Source organism: Silene latifolia, chromosome 7, assembly GCF_048544455.1.
Source record: "Silene latifolia isolate original U9 population chromosome 7, ASM4854445v1, whole genome shotgun sequence".
NCBI classification, from domain to species: Eukaryota; Viridiplantae; Streptophyta; class Magnoliopsida; order Caryophyllales; family Caryophyllaceae; genus Silene; species Silene latifolia.
The window spans coordinates 20,038,553-20,057,083 of NC_133532.1; the positions used below are offsets into that span (position 1 = coordinate 20,038,553).

At 36.8% G+C, this 18,531-nt stretch overlaps 1 non-coding gene across 1 annotated transcript; it reads left to right on the forward strand.

The window, feature by feature from the left end:
* The first annotated feature begins 2,356 nt into the window (after positions 1 to 2,356).
* LOC141593410 (small nucleolar RNA Z266) lies at positions 2,357 to 2,456 on the forward strand. The gene has a single exon (XR_012521494.1). It is a non-coding gene; the product is annotated as a small nucleolar RNA Z266 (small nucleolar RNA).
* Positions 2,457 to 18,531: the final 16,075 nt, after the last annotated feature.

Here is an 18,531-nt window from a genome sequence, read left to right on the forward strand (position 1 = left end):
GTTCATCCAATGACCCTTAGAGGGACTTATGGACTCAATGACACATGTTGGACTCATTAGAACTCCTATATATATATATATATATATATATATATATATATATATATATATATATATATATATATATATATATATATATATATATATATATGAGAGAGAGAGGGAGAGAGAGAGAGAGAGAGAGAGAGAGAGAGAGAGAGAGAGAGAAAGAGAGAGAGAGAGAGAGAGTCAAGATCCGGTGAGAACGAACTAACAATCTAAACTAAATAAACAGCCCACGTTAAATGCCCAAAATCAAACTCCACGGCCCACCACCAAAAGCAGCGCTTCTTCGCCCCCATTTGAAGGCAGCTATGACGTCAATTACATTTCAGATCTACTTTTCTCCATGTCTAAGGTGAAGATCGCCACACACCATCGGTGAATAAATCGACGACGTTCACACGAGGGGTAGGCAATTCGTCGAAGACAACTAATCTACACTAATTTTTTATGTAACTACACTAATCTTTTATGTATCTAACCACTAATTTAATGTATCTAAACATAGATACACAAAAGTACTTACTCGGTATATTAAAATTATTTTGAGATACATCAATATAGAAACCAGATACATTGATTTCGTGTAGTGCAAATTGTGCAGCTGTTGTTGGTCGTACGCGAATTCAGGCGAGAGAAAGTGGGAGTCGAACAAAAATGGCGTCCTTTCGTTGTTGGAGGCGCAGTACTCACCGAGGAATACCACTGTGACAATCGAACAAAAATCGCCGGAATTTAACTCGTGAATTTCCGGTGAATCTGAGTGCGATGAATCGTCTTCGGAATTTGAATGGGCGTTCTCTAAAAGCACTATCGTTGTACCGACATTGGAGGTTATAATTTGAAGGAGGCTAGTAGAGAGAAAATAGTCTGAAGATGAGCGTCGTTGGTACAACGATCGTCATGGGTGAAAGGTATCGTCGATGTGCTGGTGATGTAGGAGTTCATCGGTTATGCAAGCTATATCACGGTGGTGGTACTGGCCGTCAGAGTGTTGGTTTTGAGGTTTGCAAGAGGATGGGTGGGAATATGTTTAATAGTGCAGTGTATTTTAATTTAATATAGACCGTGAGATTGATTTTAATCCTATGGTTGTAGGTTGTTCTCACCAAATACTCGTTCACACCAGATCCTAAATTTATTTATTTTATATATATATATATATATATATATATATATATATATATATATATATATATATATATATATATATATATATATATATATATATATATATATATATATAGGGCGGGTTCGGAGTCGAACTGCCTTAACGTACGAACCATACAAACTACTTTATACGCCGTCAGATTACTATTATGTTGTTCTTTAAATCCTAGCCACACAACCCATTATTACCCCACGCACTAAACTTTCAAATCTCTCCTTCTACACCAACCTCCGTACAACCACCACTACCACCGTTACCATCGGAGCACCGACATAGATCTCGTCGGCGTATCTCCGAGGCCATCATCGTCGACGCCGTTCTTATTCATCCCTCCTTTTTCCTTCCAGCATATTCCTCATCATCGCCCGTATCGAGATAGTCAAAGGTGAAGATGTTGGTGGTTTTGTTGAGGCGGTCCGATCAATTCAACGGTGGAAAGAGAAGGTGATTAAGGTTTCTGAAGGATGAAGCATCGGTTGACATCGTTCGATAAAGGTTTCTAAAGGATGAAATCGATTGATCGGCGCCGCTTACTAATTAGGATTTCTTATTTGAAGTTTTAAATGATTGTTAATTGAAAAACAGTAGTGATTGGTGACGGATGTATGTCGGTGCTGGTCGAAAAAGTGGCAAGAGGCGTAAACAACGTGAAAGTGACAAAAATGATTAACATTTCGTCTTTGGTCACCGGAGTATTTACCGGCGACAATGGCGTTAAAGTGGTGGTTATGAGGGTGATGATGGGTTGGGCAGTGGTAGTTATGGTTAGTTCGTAGTGGGTGGATACGTAAAATATTGTTTCAGATACACATATAATATCACTTAGATACACAAATCATTTAAGGATTAACAATTGAGTAATTGTTATGTACATATTAGCTGACTACCTATCAGGAGATATGAAGTTGGAAGTGTAGAGCCTTGTGAAGTGGAGGAGCTCATAGTTACCATGTTTGAAATTCGAGAATCACAGGTATCACCATTCATGTTGTATTGATTTTCATCTCTCGTATTCACCATCATTTGTTCTCTATTTATCATTTCATGTGTTAATTCAAATCTCTATTTCTCATTTCATGTTTTTTGACTCAATTGATGACATCTTACTGTATTTGAATTCGTTTCATTCTAGTAGTGAATGTGTGTATGGCAAGAATGATGAATCAATTAGATGGGTGAAGGATGTATTTCCTTGTGAACTCAAAAGCATTTGAGGCATTAATATTTTTCTGACTTGCCAACACTGTTTTTCTAAGGCTTTTTTTTCCACTGTTAATGTTCCAAAATTATTTGTGGCAATGCCATACTCATTACTCATTACTCATTACATGAATGATGGTGTAATTGAAGAGCTTTGTTGTTTAACTGAAGTTAAAAGGAAATGAGGTTTCTTATTAGCATATTTTCTGAACTCTTAAATCTTTACTACATTGTTGGAGTGATTTTGATTCGTTTTTAAGGAAAAAAAATAAATCCCACCAAACCAAATCCCTCGCCTTCCCTTTCCCTCCTATCCCATCAAAACAAGGCCTTCAAAGTTCAAAATCCCAAATGTTCCTCCATTAACAAAAAAATATCAGTTTACCCCCAACCGACAAACCACCATCCTAAACCCAGCCAATCACCACCCCCACTTCTTTTACTTCGTTGTTTTCTATTTGCCAACCATCATATTTGATGACCATCACCATAAAACGCCCTACACGCCACGCCCCATTTACTCTCTTCATCTGTTCGGGTTCTTATTTTTCAAAATTCTCGTCCATATATTGGGAAGTCCTATACTGCTTTTTGCATATACTCTGTATTTAGTAAAACCATTTATCTCTGAAGTTGAATGTTCAGCAATGCAAGCGAAAGGTTATCATGGATGATAAAAGTGTTTATAGTGAAAAATAATTCATCTGTATGACTAATGTAATTAGCTACTAGTCTCATCCCCCTCCATCTTCTTATGCCGTCATTTTAATCGTTTGTTAGTGTTTGGTAGCTTGTTATAACTATTTTCGCACTGCGTAAATACTTTTAACACACATTTAACCGAAGTTATAAGGAAATGAGCTTTCTTATTAGCATATTTTCTGAACTCTTAAATACGTATAAGTTGTATGAAGAGAAAATGAGGTTTAACCTGTGAACAATGGCCAACATACTCCTTACTCATTACTAGTCATGAGTATGTATCTAGCAACTTAAAGGAATGTATCTAGCAAGCTAGAGGTATGCATCTAAAAAACATTATATTGCTTATAACTAACTCCACCAATTCATAATGGTAAAGAAGATAGAGTGAACCCGTCTGAGGTGGGCGTTGATATTGTCGGTGGTTGTAAGGGAAGTTGCCTACCACTATGGTGGTGGGTTAGGTGGTGATGGGTGGATACACAAAATTATGCTCCAGGTACACATAATACTAATATAAGATACACAAATCGACAAGTGTTTCTGAATGTATAATATATGTATCTGGAGTAAGTAATATGTGTATCTAGGTAATAATAAAAAAGATTGCGTCTTTCTGTTAAAAAAAGGTCTGAAATTATCAGCATTAACTAATGCTATTGCTTTGAAGAGATTAATTCGGAAGGGAATTCCTCCTATTTTAAGGCCTAAGATTTGGTTTGAGTTGTCGGGTGCTGCAAAGAAAAAAAATCTACTGTGCCTAAGAGTTATTATGAGGATTTGATTTAAGGCTATCGAGGGTATGTCGTCGCCTGCGACTAAACAGATTGATCAAGTGGGTTTGCTTTTTTGTTTTCTTGTTTTGGCATATTTTGATGGTGCACCGGCTGGCACCGAGGGTAGTGGTGGGGTTGCCGTCAGAGAGAGAGAGTAGTGTTGAGGCGTCAGAGAGGATGGGTGGTTGGAGTGTGGTTACAAGTGTTGGATATTTTGATTTAATAAAGACTTTTTTTCAAAGTTGATAGAGCATTTTACCATTGACGATTCGTGCTAGCCAACCCTTAATTGCAGGAGTTATATCATTGACAATCTGGGTTCTCAAATGTTTGATATGTTAATTTTTATTGTTGCTCTTTGCAAAACATCATGAGCTGGGAAGTGAGCTTTCCGAAGGTTCTTAAGGTTTAATATATTTTCAGGTTCAAGGACAAGAGCTGGGCTTACAAACAGTTAGTTGGTTCTGGTGGTATGCCATCATCGATTCTCGCCCTTTATCACGGCTCTAGGCTGCTTGCAATTGGTTTCCAAGATGGTCCGGGAGGCTCTTGTGGTATATTTCCCGCTTCCCACGTTACAATGCTCGGCTCTTACGCTTGAAATGTGATATACCCCTACATTGAGTCCTGTGTGTGAACCCAAGTCGTTCTGTATTGGTCAATCGGTTGATCAAAATGTTAGTCAGTCTCATATGGGCCGTGATATACCCCTAAATTTTTGGTTGGATGATATTTTTAGTTAACACTTTTCTTCCTTTGTATAAGGAGCCAAATCATTAGGCCGTTTTGCGAATGAGCTGCACTGATGATTTGCTATCTAATTACTTTATGTTAATAATCTTCTGTTGTGCTATGCAGCTGGTTCTACGATGCGTCGAAATGGGCTTGCTGTCCTAGTACTAGTTGATTGTGGCATGGATTAACGCTGTAGTTCTTGTTGTTAGAAGGTTTTTGTGACAACCATCAAAATGAATCTTCGTAATAGATAGGTTACAAAACTAGCTAAAGGACTGCTTATCAAAAACCATCAAAATGAGTCAAAATTAATCTTTTGTTTAGTGCTTTAGGATGCTTCCCTTCTTCCTGCCTTACACAAATTGTTTGTAGCGAGACGTGGAACTATGCAACAAACTGCTTCCAGATGTGAAATTGTCTAGTTATTTCAAGTAGTGTGAAATTATTGGCCATTTGTCATGAATATTTTTGTATCGTTTTGTTAGCCTATTAACCCTATAATTAAGCAAGGATTACTAGATTAGATAAGTTTTCAAGTCACGCATGTGAGATCGTCTTATATAAGACTCATCCGTAGGAAATACGGATACATAAAGCCTTTTTTTATGAGATGACGGATGAAGTGTATCTAACAAGCTACGGGTATGTATCTTGTAAGGTAAAGTAGTGTATATAGCTATCTAAAGCTATGTCTCTAGTAACTTAAAGAAGTGTATCTAGCAAGCTAAAGGTATGTATCTAGTAATTTAAAGGAGTGTATCTATCCTAAAGTAAAGACATTTGGTTTTGGTTTGACATCTAAGTTTGCTTTGAGTTTATATGCTATGTAGTACTCCGTAGAACATTACTTGTACAATCACCAAAGTATGTGATACATGCATTTTATATAGTCCTTTTAGGCCTTTTTATGCACATATTTCTATGCTATTATCATAGTTTTATGCTACGAAATGCCCCGAATATGCTACTTTGGTTTGTTATGTCTTATTTGCAGGAATGGACCAGAAAGTAGTGAAATCAAGCCTTTTACCGTCCGTTTTGCAAGCATTTGGAGGAAGAGTGAATTTGGAGCGGAAATGTTGCTGTTACGGGATGCGTGAAGCCATTTCGGGAGCTAAATAATCAAGTCAAAGCTGAAACTAACGAGATTATGAGCTGCTGAAGTTAGATATCACTCGATCGAGTACTTTACTAGTCGATCGAGTGGTTTTGGATGGAATAATAGGTCGATCGAACACTTTCCTTGGTCGATCGAATAGCTGCTTATTAGGGTTTACTCGATCGAGTGACAGTTTTAGTCGATCGAGTAGTTTGAGCTTGAGTTTGCTCGATTGAGTTGTTTTAAACCACTCGATCGAGTGGAATCGCTTATGGGCTCGGGCTTTTTGCTTTATTTTGTAATTAGGTTAAATAAAAACTCGTCTCCTCTATAAATAGGACGACGACTAACACTAAAAACATACTGGAACACATCTGGGATGCCGTTCCCTGATACTTTTCTTTATTTTCTACTGTTGAATGCTTCTTCTCTTTTCCCGGATCTTGCTCTGTAATTCCTTCTTACTCTTTTCTATCATTTAATGTTTATTTTTATTCTATTCCTTGCTCTTGCTTTACTTTTATTTATGTCTAGCTAATTCTCTTTGCTAGGATTAGGGGATTCGATGAATGAATGTTATTTGCATATTAGTTTATAGATTTGTCGTGGTTGGTTATGTCTATGTTGTTAATCGCTACAATTAACTGTTTCTGTCTAATTGAGTCGACGCAATTAGTCATTTTATCGTAGTAAACCTTGACCTGGACCGGAAGGTTGGAAAGGGCGAGACTCGTAGCGAACATTAGGGCACCGTAGTGAGAGAGGAAGCTAAGCTATTTGTGCTTTAGGGTGAATTGAAACCGGAAGGAGATATTCACTGCCCCTTAGACCGACACATCGACTAATCTGTGACCTTAACTACGATTGACTGACGTTCATTGATGACCCGAAATCCTAGTTCCCTCTCTCTTTCTTGCTAATTCCTCTTACCCTTAATTCTCTTCCTTAATCTCATTTAGTTTAGTTCAAACAAATCAAAACCCCCAATTGTGACCGTAGACAGACCGAATAGACAAGTAGATAGTGACCGCCTCCCTGTGGAGATCGACCCTACTTAGCGCTGACTTCTGTTAGTTGTACTTAGGTATTTATTTTTGGTACTAAAACGACGGTATCAGTATGTTTACCTTATATGTTTATCATGTGTTTAATATATAGATTAAAATGTGATTTTTGCTTTATACGAAGTATCATGAAATGATGGTAACATAATTTTTTTTTATGGAGTTTTAAAGCTCACAATTATGTACGAGTGATAACAAATTATAATAGGTACAAGAATAATTGATAAAATAAGTGAAAAAAAGACTTGAAATTATAGTTTATTAATGTTTGTCGCGGTCATACATGAAGGAAACAATTGGAGTTTTAGTATTTTGGAGTACAGTAGTTCTTACGACTTATAAGGCTGGTGATTTACTTTCATTAACTACACAACATGAATTTCATGACACCGTTAGAGGGATTTGGGACGGGTTTTCATGCTTATATATCTAGCATGGTAAAGGATTACATTTAGCATGCCATAAATGTGTATCTAGTAAGGTAAAAGAGTATATCTAGCATACTAGAGATGTGTATCTAGAAATGAGTGTATCTAGCATGTCAGAAATGTGTATCTAGCTAGCTACATGTATGTATCTAGTAGCTTAAAAAAGTGTATTTAGCTAGTTAAAGGTATGTATCTAGTAACTTAAAAAAAAATGTATCTAGCTAACTAAATGTATATAAGTGTATCTAGCAAGTTACATGTATGTATCTAGTAACTTAAACGGGTATATCTAGAAACTTAATGGGATCAAACGAAGGGGGCGAGTATTCTAAAGTGGGACGGAAAAGGGTTTAGATTTTGTAACTTAAAATAAACAAGTGTTACGAAGCTAAACATGTTAGTTTATAAACTTCTTTTCATTAAATCGATCACGAAGCTAACATTGGCGCCTTAGGGGTGGAATGTATAGTTAAGGTGTCAAATAATTAGAGAAAAACAAGAGTTGGAAAGCATAAATAACGCATTGAAGCAACACGGGCTGTATGGGGTAGTGGCGGCTCTAGGAATTGAACAGAGGGGGTGCGGAAATTTTACAAAATTAAAAGACTTTTAGTACGTGGCGGTTAAATCAATATTAATATAGTAAAATTTCATACATTTCACATACGTCTTTCTTTAAGGATGTCTTTTTTTAAAGGATTTTTTTAATACGAGACTATCAAACTGACGCAAAATTAGAATACGGAAAAAACATTGATTATATACCAAACAAATTATTCTTTTTGGAATTTTTTTTAATAATGATGGACATATTTATCAAGAATTTTATAATTACAATACTAAAACAACTTGTTATATTAGGGAGAGAGTGTTTAATTATTAATTAGGCCTATTTTGTACAATGATAGGTGAAAAATAATTAAAAGAAAAAAAAAACAGAAATTGTTGGTTGTAGTAATTGAATCTATGACCTCTAGGTTAGAATAAATGCTTCTTACCACTGAATCAAACAAATAACATTAAAATATATTGCACGATAATTTATTTATTTCTGACTTTGAGGGGGTGCGGCTGCGCCCCTGCACCCCCTCAAGAACCGCCCCTGGTATGGGGCGCTATTTATCACGATGTAAAACGATAAAGACATTGGTTTCTTCATATAATCAATCGTATCTGCGCATGGGTGATATTGCATTTGTTGTAGCATTTTGGTTGCCTTGAACCCAATCTTGTTTTCTCTTCGTAAGAGTCCCTCTGCATATTTTATTTTATTTAGTGTTCATTTAGATTAATTATTATCCCAGATACACTTCAATAATACCTCAGATACACAAATTTATACCCCGATACATAAATCGATTTGTGTATCGGAAGATTAATGACGTGTGTATCTCGTATAATGATTCGTGTACCCGCCACCTAACCACACCTACTAATGCCAACCATGGCCCACCACCAACTAACACCACACCACCACCAACAATCACTGCCGACACCACATCACCACCACACCCAACCCCCGTCTATGGCCAGTCGTCACACACTACTACTATCTCCTTCGCTCGATTCATCGCACCACCGCAACTCCCCACCTGAGCTACCACCATCACTCACCCCACATAGCCACCAGAAAATACCACGTACCACCGTAGCTCGACCTCGCCAAACCCTCAATCGACCATCAGAACGGCCTTTCTTCGCCTTACCACCATAATTAGAACTACTTTTTTTTTTTAAAACTTCGAATTTAAATCATAGATCTAAGAAAAATGGAGGAGATTTTTGAACAACTAACCGAACTACTGACCATGTCAGCTAATTTAGAGTCAAGTATAGTTGATTACGGACGAAAACGACTCTATTTGTGGTGGTGTGCGTCTGTGCGACCATCAGGATGGCGACGAGGTAAAGCAAAGAGGAGAAAGAAAAGGAAGCAGAGGTGTGTTGCGAACCGCCGTCGACGAGATCGGCGATTAAAAAGTTCGGGTGGTGGCTCGCCGGAGAGGTTGTTCGGAGAACTCTGCTGGCGTCAACCTGGTGGTGGTGCATAAGGATGAGGAGGTAAGTGCGGTTTGGGTTTTGGACTTTGGAGGAGATAAGATATAGGAGTAATACGGGCTCTATTATGAGCTTTTGATCTTATTTCATCTAATAGACTAATAGTGAGGGGAGTTCGTACGGTTCGTACCGTAATTTAGTTCGTACGAGATCCTGATTCTAGAGGCGAGTTCAGGTACAAACTACAGTTCCGTACGAACTAATTTAGAAAATTATTTAACAACAAAACCAAACGCCGACTTCCCTCTCCCTTATCCTTTATGTTAATCCACACCCCCACCTAACTTCTATTTCCATCATCCACCACCACCATCAGTCGTAGCTAGTTTCCCGGACGACCGCAAGAGACATTGCTTTCCTTCACTGGCCATCAATCAACTTATGGATTTTCCAAAAACTTCCATGAATTGCAGTTTTCGGCTCTAAATTTTCCGATTCCTTCGACGGTGCAGTTAGTTTCTGAAATCTTACTCCGTTTATTATAGATCTCGTATTTCGATTGAATTTTGCAAAAAAAAAATAAAAAAAATCACTAGTTAATGAAAATAAAATAAAAATATAATTAGTCAATTATAGTGAAAGCAATTACTTCGAAATGGTGTGTGTTAGTTGAAGTGTAGATTGCAGAAGCATTTAAAATGCTTGAATAATGGCAGCCGTTAGATAATTTTGCTTGTCGTGAACTGGTTAATAATTGAAATTATGGAGGAAGTTGACTATTAAATTAACATTTGGCCATGGTTAATTGAAAATGGCGAAGGACTTAGGTAACAGGGGGTTAGGGTAAGTTTTGGGGTAAGGGTCTATGTCGTCTTTCATGGTTTATTTTCCAACTTGGCTATATGTCGACTCGTTTTTCATTCTTTGTGAATTCTAGATACATAAGATTTAGGATTTTGATTAATCGGTGCAAAGGTTAACTAATAATTTTGCAATTAGCATTCTAGATACTAAGTATATTAATATTAATCTGTACTCCCTCCGTCCTATTCTAGATACATAACTATATTACACAATGCATAATCAAGATATATAATTAAATCTCGTAGTCCGACAAGTTACTTGTCACATTCAAAAGATGAGTGTGGCGGAGATGCGCATGTTGAGGTGGATGTGCGGACATACAAGGAAAGATCGGTTAAGGAATAAGGTGATTAGGGAAAAGGTAAAAGTGGCGCCAATAGAGGACAAGATGATGGAAAACCGACTAAGATGGTTTGGCCATGTGAGACGGAGACCTATGGACGCACCAGTTAGGAGGCTGGAGACTTGGAGAACAGAAAAGGTCCCTAGAGGTAGAGGAAGACCGAGACAGACATGGTTGAGAGTGATAGAGCATGATATGAGAATTCTGGGGCTTGAGGAGAGTATGGTGACGGAGAGGGCACAATGGAGGGAAAGGATACATATGGATTTTTAGTATTTAGTGTTTTTGACATATTTAGTGTTTTTTATTTAATTTCAAGAAATTAAATTATTTATTCTTCTCTCCGTTATTGCACTTTTTAACAACCACTTTCTTATAGATTTTACTTGGTTCATTCCGGATCCTTAATTCTATTTCCGTTTTTAAAAATCGTTCTAATCTTTTCTCTCGATTTAATTTTTAAGTTTTTATAAAAGAAATCCGGAGTTCGATTTTAAAACCCCTAAGTTTACCTTGACTTTCCATTACATTTTCGTTCTTCCTTTAGTTTTTCATCTTCTCTTTTTTTATTCGCATTTTGAGGCGTGCGTTCACCCATGGACGGTTCGAAAGGATGATTCATGTCAACCGACAACAACAACATCAGAGCCTTAATCCCAAAATGATTTGGGGTCGGCTGACATGAATCATCCTTTCGAACCGTCCATGGGTGAACGCACGCCTCAAAATGCGAATAAAAAAAGAGAAGATGAAAAACTAAAGGAAGAACGAAAATGTAATGGAAAGTCAAGGTAAACTTAGGGGTTTTAAAATCGAATTCCGGATTTCTTTTATAAAAACTTAAAAATTAAATCGAGAGAAAAGATTAGAACGATTTTTAAAAACGGAAATAGAACTAAGGATCCGGAATGAACCAAGTAAAATCTATAAGAAAGTGGTTGTTAAAAAGTGCAATAATGGAGAGAAGAATAAATAATTTAATTTCTTGAAATTAAATAAAAAACACTAAATATGTCAAAAACACTAAATACTAAAAATCCATATGTATCCTTTCCCTCCATTGTGCCCTCTCCGTCACCATACTCTCCTCAAGCCCCAGAACTCTCATATCATGCTCTATCACTCTCAACCATGTCTGTCTCGGTCTTCCTCTACCTCTAGAGACCTTTTCTGTTCTCCAAGTCTCCAGCCTCCTAACTGGTGCGTCCATAGGTCTCCGTCTCACATGGCCAAACCATCTTAGTCGGTGTTCTATCATCTTGTCCTCTATTGGCGCCACTTTTACCTTTTCCCTAATCACCTCATTCCTTAACCGATCTTTCCTTGTATGTCCGCACATCCACCTCAACATGCGCATCTCCGCCACACTCATCTTTTGAATATGACAAGTAACTTGTCGGACTACGAGATTTAATTATATATCTTGATTATGCATTGTGTAATATAGTTATGTATCTAGAATAGGACGGAGGGAGTACAAATTAATATTAATATACTTAGTATCTAGAATGCTAATTGCAAAATTATTAGTTAACCTTTGCACCGATTAATCAAAATCCAAAATCTTATGTATCTAGAATTCACAAAGAATGATAAACGAGTCGACATATAGCCAAGTTGGAAAATAAACCATGAAAGACGACATAGACCCTTACCCCAAAACTTACCCTAACCCCCTGTTACCTAAGTCCTTCGCCATTTTCAAATAACCATGGCCAAATTTTAATTTAATAGTCAACTTCCTCCATAATTTCCATTATTAACCAGTTCACGACAAGCAAAATTAGCTAACGGCTGCCATTATTCAAGCATTTTAAATGCTTCTGCAATCTACACTTCAACTAACACACAACATTTCGAAGTAATTGCTTTCACTATAATTGACTAATTATATTTTTATTTTATTTTCATTAACTAGTGATTTTTTTTTTTTTTTTTGCAAAATTCAATCGAAATACGAGATCTATAATAAACGGAGTAAGATTTCAGAAAACTAACTGCACCGTCGAAGGAATCGGAAAATTTAGAGCCGAAAACTGCAATTCATGGAAGTTTTTGGAAAATCCATAAGTTGATTGATGGCCAGCGAAGGAAAGCAATGTCTCTGGTGGTCGTCCGGGAAACTAGCTACGACTGATGGTGGTGGTGGATGATGGAAATAGAAGTTAGGTGGGGGTGTGGATTAACATAAAGGATAAGGGAGAGGGAAGTCATCGTTTGGTTTTGTTGTTAAATAATTTTCTAAATTAGTTCGCACGGAATCGTAGTTCGACCGAACCCGCCCTAGAATCGTGGATCTCGCATTTAACTAAATTACGGTACGAACCGTACGAACTCCCCTCACTATTAGTCTATTAGATGAAATAAGATCAAAAGCTCATAATAGAGCCCGTATTACTCCTATATCTTATCTCCCTCCAAAGTCCAAAACCCAAACTGCACTTACCTCCCTCATCCTTATGCACCACCACCAGGTTGACGCCAGAGCTCCGACAACAACCTCTCCGGCGAGCCACCACCCGAACTTCTTAATCGTCGATCTCGTCGACGGCGGTTCGCAACACACCTCTGCTTCCTTTTATTTCTCCTCTTTGCTTTACCTCGTCGCCATCCTGATGGTCGCACAGACGCACACCACCACAAATGGAGTCGTTTTCGTCCGTAATCAACTATACTTGACTCTAAATTAGCTGACATGGTCAGTAGTTCGGTTAGTTGTTCAAAAATCTCCTCCATTTTTCTTAGATCTATGATTTAAATTAGAAGTTTAGAAAAAAAAGTAGTTCTAATTATGGTGGTAAGGCGAAGAAAGGCCGTTCTGATGGTCGATTGAGGGTTTGGCGAGGTGTTAGAAATCTAGATCTCTTTACTTAACATATTCATATTATGTAATGTTTTAATTTAGTCATAAAATTAAATGGTGATCTTATGCATACTAACAATAATTAATTAAAGAAGACATCTCCATCTTACATTGGTATTTTCGGATCTTAAGGGCACAAGAGAGTTCTCCTACTCTCTTGTTCTTGTGCTCTCCTTAATGGAAGAACTAGGATTCAAGTGTAGAATCCCTCCCAAAGTAAAATACCCAAGACAACAACTTAATAAAATTAATAATATTATTACTAGAACAATATTAATTTTGTATAAAAATTGACCCAAAAATTATTTGATTTTGGTCTCTTAAAACCGGTTAAGAGAGAAGGAAGAGGAAGGTTTTTATCTTTCTAAAACTTCTTATTTTTAGATGAATGAATGATAAATTTTTCACTAGTTAACATTATAGTGAATATTAGGTAAATAATAGAGCAAAACTCTTGGTTTTGCTCTATCAAAAACCGGGTAAAGGGGGGGCAAGAGAAGAGACCAATGCATGCACTAGTTGTTCTTCACAATGATCCCTAGGTTTGCATGCCTAGTATATTAGGGAAATCATTATGCTTACCACTCACACAATAAACATAATATTTCCTTAATCCTCCCATTATTTTCGGCTAACATGGATAAAATGGACTCCATTTTATTTTTGTCAAATTGTCAAATTGTCATATGTCACATGTCACATGTCACATGAAATTGTTATGTATTTTTTAACATATTAAAAATCAACGTATTAATAAAAATACGTCATATACAAAAATCAACTTAGCAATTCATAATTGCTTGTACCAAAATATTTTACCAATTTATAAATCACAATAACTTGTATTTATAATTATTCATTCAATTTCAATTGTTTCCTCAAACAATAATTTCATCTAAGTAATGAAACAATTCGATTACTTAGACCGTATCTTATCTAATCAAATTTCAATAAGACACGTAAATATTACTTCCAAAATCGTCCGTTAATTTTAAGTAATTTAATTGACCCGTATCGTCATACGATCAATTAAATGATCAATTAAGTGTGTTATCCTTTAGGTATGACCTAAGGGGATCAACTGGTCACCACCGTCTCACGACAGTAATGTCAAACTCTAGTCAGCCAATCATTACCGATATGTGTGGACCAGTTGACAGTAAAATAATACTTCCCAATTGTATTCTTTATAATGAGACTTAAACATGTGATCATCATGATCAACAGTTGTGATCGCATTATTGTCGGAGGACACATATTCCAACAATCTCCCACTTGTCCTCGACAAGTGTGCGTCACCAATTCTCTTGTCCTATTACTATCTCCCACTCAATGCAAGGTGTCTTTCAGGTCGTACTTGCAAGTGATCATATCGAGAGTGGTTTCCTCGATCTGGAGAATAACTGATTGACCGGATTTATCCACAATGGATTCATTCCGAGCGTGGCCACGCATTTCCAGTTCTTTACTCCTCGAGTGGCCCTGAGATATTGTTATAACCCTGACTAGGGGTGGACAATTCCTATCGCACTCATTCCCTTCGACTAGCCACAACCATCATAACCCAAAATATGCCCATTTGACCCCATTTACGAAGGTCGTAGTAACACAAATCAAAGTTAATCTGAAACTGTGCCATCTTAGGCAAATAGTCTTTAGTCAAAAGAATCGACTCATTTGAATACTATAGTAGCTCTCGCCACGACCAGGCTATATAAATTTGCCAGAACTCTATAAGCGGTCATTAGGCCCGACAAAATGTTCCTAACAGTATGCCTATGTGATCGACTAGTCATTCTCATATGACTCTATGGAACTTGAACTTGCCATCAATCGCATCACACTCTAGTCACTTCGAGACGTCACCTCATGTAAGTAACTATGGGCAAATACAATGCTAATCCGTGTTCACTTTAACGGGGTTCAATTGTCTCTACAACCCGTTGGATGTAACAAAGTATAAGGTGAGTTAATAATAACTCAAACGACAAATGTCGACATCACACTCGGGTGGTCAATACCATATTACAACCTTGTGATGCATATCGTAAGTGTGTAAACACTTGTTGATTGCAATAGAAGTTTAATATGCCATGTGTCCATGAGTTCAAACTTCTTATAATCGCATTTTCCTTTACGTTCATGTTATTTTCTCATAGTATGAACCTTACCAAGTACACATCCAGGTTCCCAACCTCGGTTTCAGTTCTTTATCTTGAAAGAACTTCTTTGTCGATTATCACATAACAAACGAATTTGTGGTGAGTGATATAACTTGTACTATTCAAGTACTTCACCCACACACAATGCACTAGGTATATGTTTTGTAGAGTCTTGCAATAATTTGTCAAGATGATTAGCCTAGCACTTCACACAAGTCCTAGCATTATTAGGGAATATTAGTTTTGAGCAACTTCTTACTTCAACTAAGTACTATTCCAAAATTTTATTTCTCCTTTTAGCTGAAAAGCTTAGGATTTTCATAAATCCTCACGTGTTGCTTGAATTTTAATGTGTGCAATCTCTTGACACATAATAGAGTATTCTGTCAAACACCGAAATCGCTCATCGGATTCTCCTCGAGAATTCATGACGTTTCTTCTATGGCTTACCAATGAATCATCATGCTCTTATGCATATGATTCATTATTGGACATGTGCATGATTATTCTAATGGCGGAAACATTAGTTACTAATAATCATGAGATCAACCATTCTTAGGTTCAATGAACGACCATGACTGCTAATGGCAATTCCATTTTCATTTACATGAATGACCTGCGTTTCTTGTTGATCCGATGTGTATATCTCAATACTTATCCAACATCTCTTGATGTAATTGGATTCATCATAGTCCATTTTCATCCAGAATTGAAAACTCAAATACTTCTTTGTGAAAGAATAGTATTAGCTCGTCATTCCCAATGAGTGATGAGTTATAAACTTTTATAAGATGATTACTCCCACTAAATTCCATGTCTTCACATGATAATTTCCAACTCCCACTTAATTCCACATGATTCGCAATTGACTACTCAATTGCGACAATTCAAGAATTGAAATATATATATATATTGCTTTGTATTAAGTTATAGAGATAAAACCATATATGTTCCCATCATATACTTTCAAAATACCTATTTTGAAGTGGTCTCATCTTAACCTTATGGAAAGAGATTATAATCTCTAACTCATTCATATCATAATGATGCGTAGCAATGTCATTATTTAAATATAAATAATATCTAATACACGTCCTTCAAAATACCCTTTTCGGAAGGAGGTTTAACCATTTCATTTCAATAATGAGGTTAAGTAATGATATTTGCTTGGTTAATACTTAACTTAGCTATTGAGGATATCGGTATATCAATCCTTGTAACCTCTAGTCATAAATCTCGTTTATTTTCTAGGATGTTACTTTGATTCATTTTAGGCTCTTAAGTAAATATCAAGGTTGAAACTATTGGTCAAAATTTATCATAAACTAGTCAAAACTCTTGTTAAGACTTTACATTAGTCATTTTTCTTCCAAAACTTTCTTTTGGTCTCCTCGTGTAGTAATCTTGAGAAAATATTCCTTTGATTACTTCACTTGGTCTCTTTTGTCATGTAGCTTTATTCGAGACCATAGATCTCATCTATTGGGTTTACTATATAAATAGATATACCTTTATTCAAATCATTCTTCCTTGCGTAGATCTCGTATACACAAGTACACATTCTTCCTTGGTGTTGTGTCCTTATTTTCTCCCACTCTATCTTTAGAATAAATACACTAGAGATTCAAAGATAGCTTATGGGACACAAATAATGATTTGAAGTATAAGGAGGACTATCTCATAGGTTTGACTAATAGTTTTAGATTTTGTAAGTGTACTTGGTTGATTGACATTCCTTTAACAGAGTTCTTAAACTCAATGACACTTTGTAAATGATCATACACAAGTTTTAAGCATGTGGACATATAATGAATCCCATCATTATAATTGTCTATTAGATCACTTTAAGTGAATAATCATATGTTTCTATGAGCAAACATGTAAAGACGAATTTTTAGAACAAGGATAAAATGATAAAACGGGTGACTTGGGTTGCAAACCAAGCCACCATTATCCAAAATACTTTTCCATGTCGAACACGGAAACTTAAAAGGTTCTAAAATCCGAAACATAATTAAAATAAGACAATAAAAAGCGAAGCTCCATGAAAGCTATTCCTAGCTTCTTGATGGTTTCTCAAGCTTGCTTTTCTTTTCCCTTGTCTTTGCTTGGTGGAGGCCCTGTTTACAATAAAAGGGAGATACATTATCACAACTTTGTATCACAATACCATAGTTGAAATAGAAACATAAAAGAAAGGATAGTCATTTACCTACTGGAGTGATCTTTCCAGCCTTAATATCACCAAGGTACTTGGAACAATTTCTTTTCCAATGTCCAACACCATTACAATAATGGCATTTATCAAGAGGAGCCTTCTTGATTTTTGAAGTGATAGCTTCATAAGTCTTAGCTTTGGTGAAAGTGGGAGCTTGTTTCTTACCCTTCCTCACATTCTTCTTGAACTTCCCCTTGCTTTTGGTGCTAATGTTAAGCACATCCTTGGGTGGGTTCACATTTAACCCCATGTCCCTTTCGGCTTGCACAAGTAACTTGTGCAATTCTTCAAGAGACACATCCTTGTCTTGCATGTTAAAATTCACCCGGAATTGAACATACGCCTTGACTTTGGATAAGGAGTGTAGAATCCTATCTACAATGAGTTCTTTGGGGATTTCAATCTTTTGAATCTTCAAGGTCTCGACTAGCTCCATTAATTTGAGCACGTGAGGGCTAACCTTTTGGCCCTCTTTGAAGTCGAGATCAAAGAATGCCGTGGCCGCCTCATATTGGACGATTCGCGGAGTTTGTGAAAACATTGTCACAAGCTTGGAGTAGATTTCATTAGCGGTGCCCATTTTAAAGGCTCTCCTTTGGAGATCCGCCTCCATCGCAAAGATCAACACATTTTTCATTGCGGCGGACTCCTTATGGTAAACCTCATATGCTTCCCTAGTGGCGGCGGTCGACCTAGTGGTAGGTTCGGGTGGAGAGGCCTCGGTGAGGTAACGAAGCTTGTCGTCACCTTGGGCGGCTAATTTGAGTTGGGCATCCCAATCGGAGAAATTTGACCCATTCTTTTCAAGTTTACAACGATCCATGAAGGATCGGAGCCATGATGAATTAGCGAGAGGCGTGGCGTTT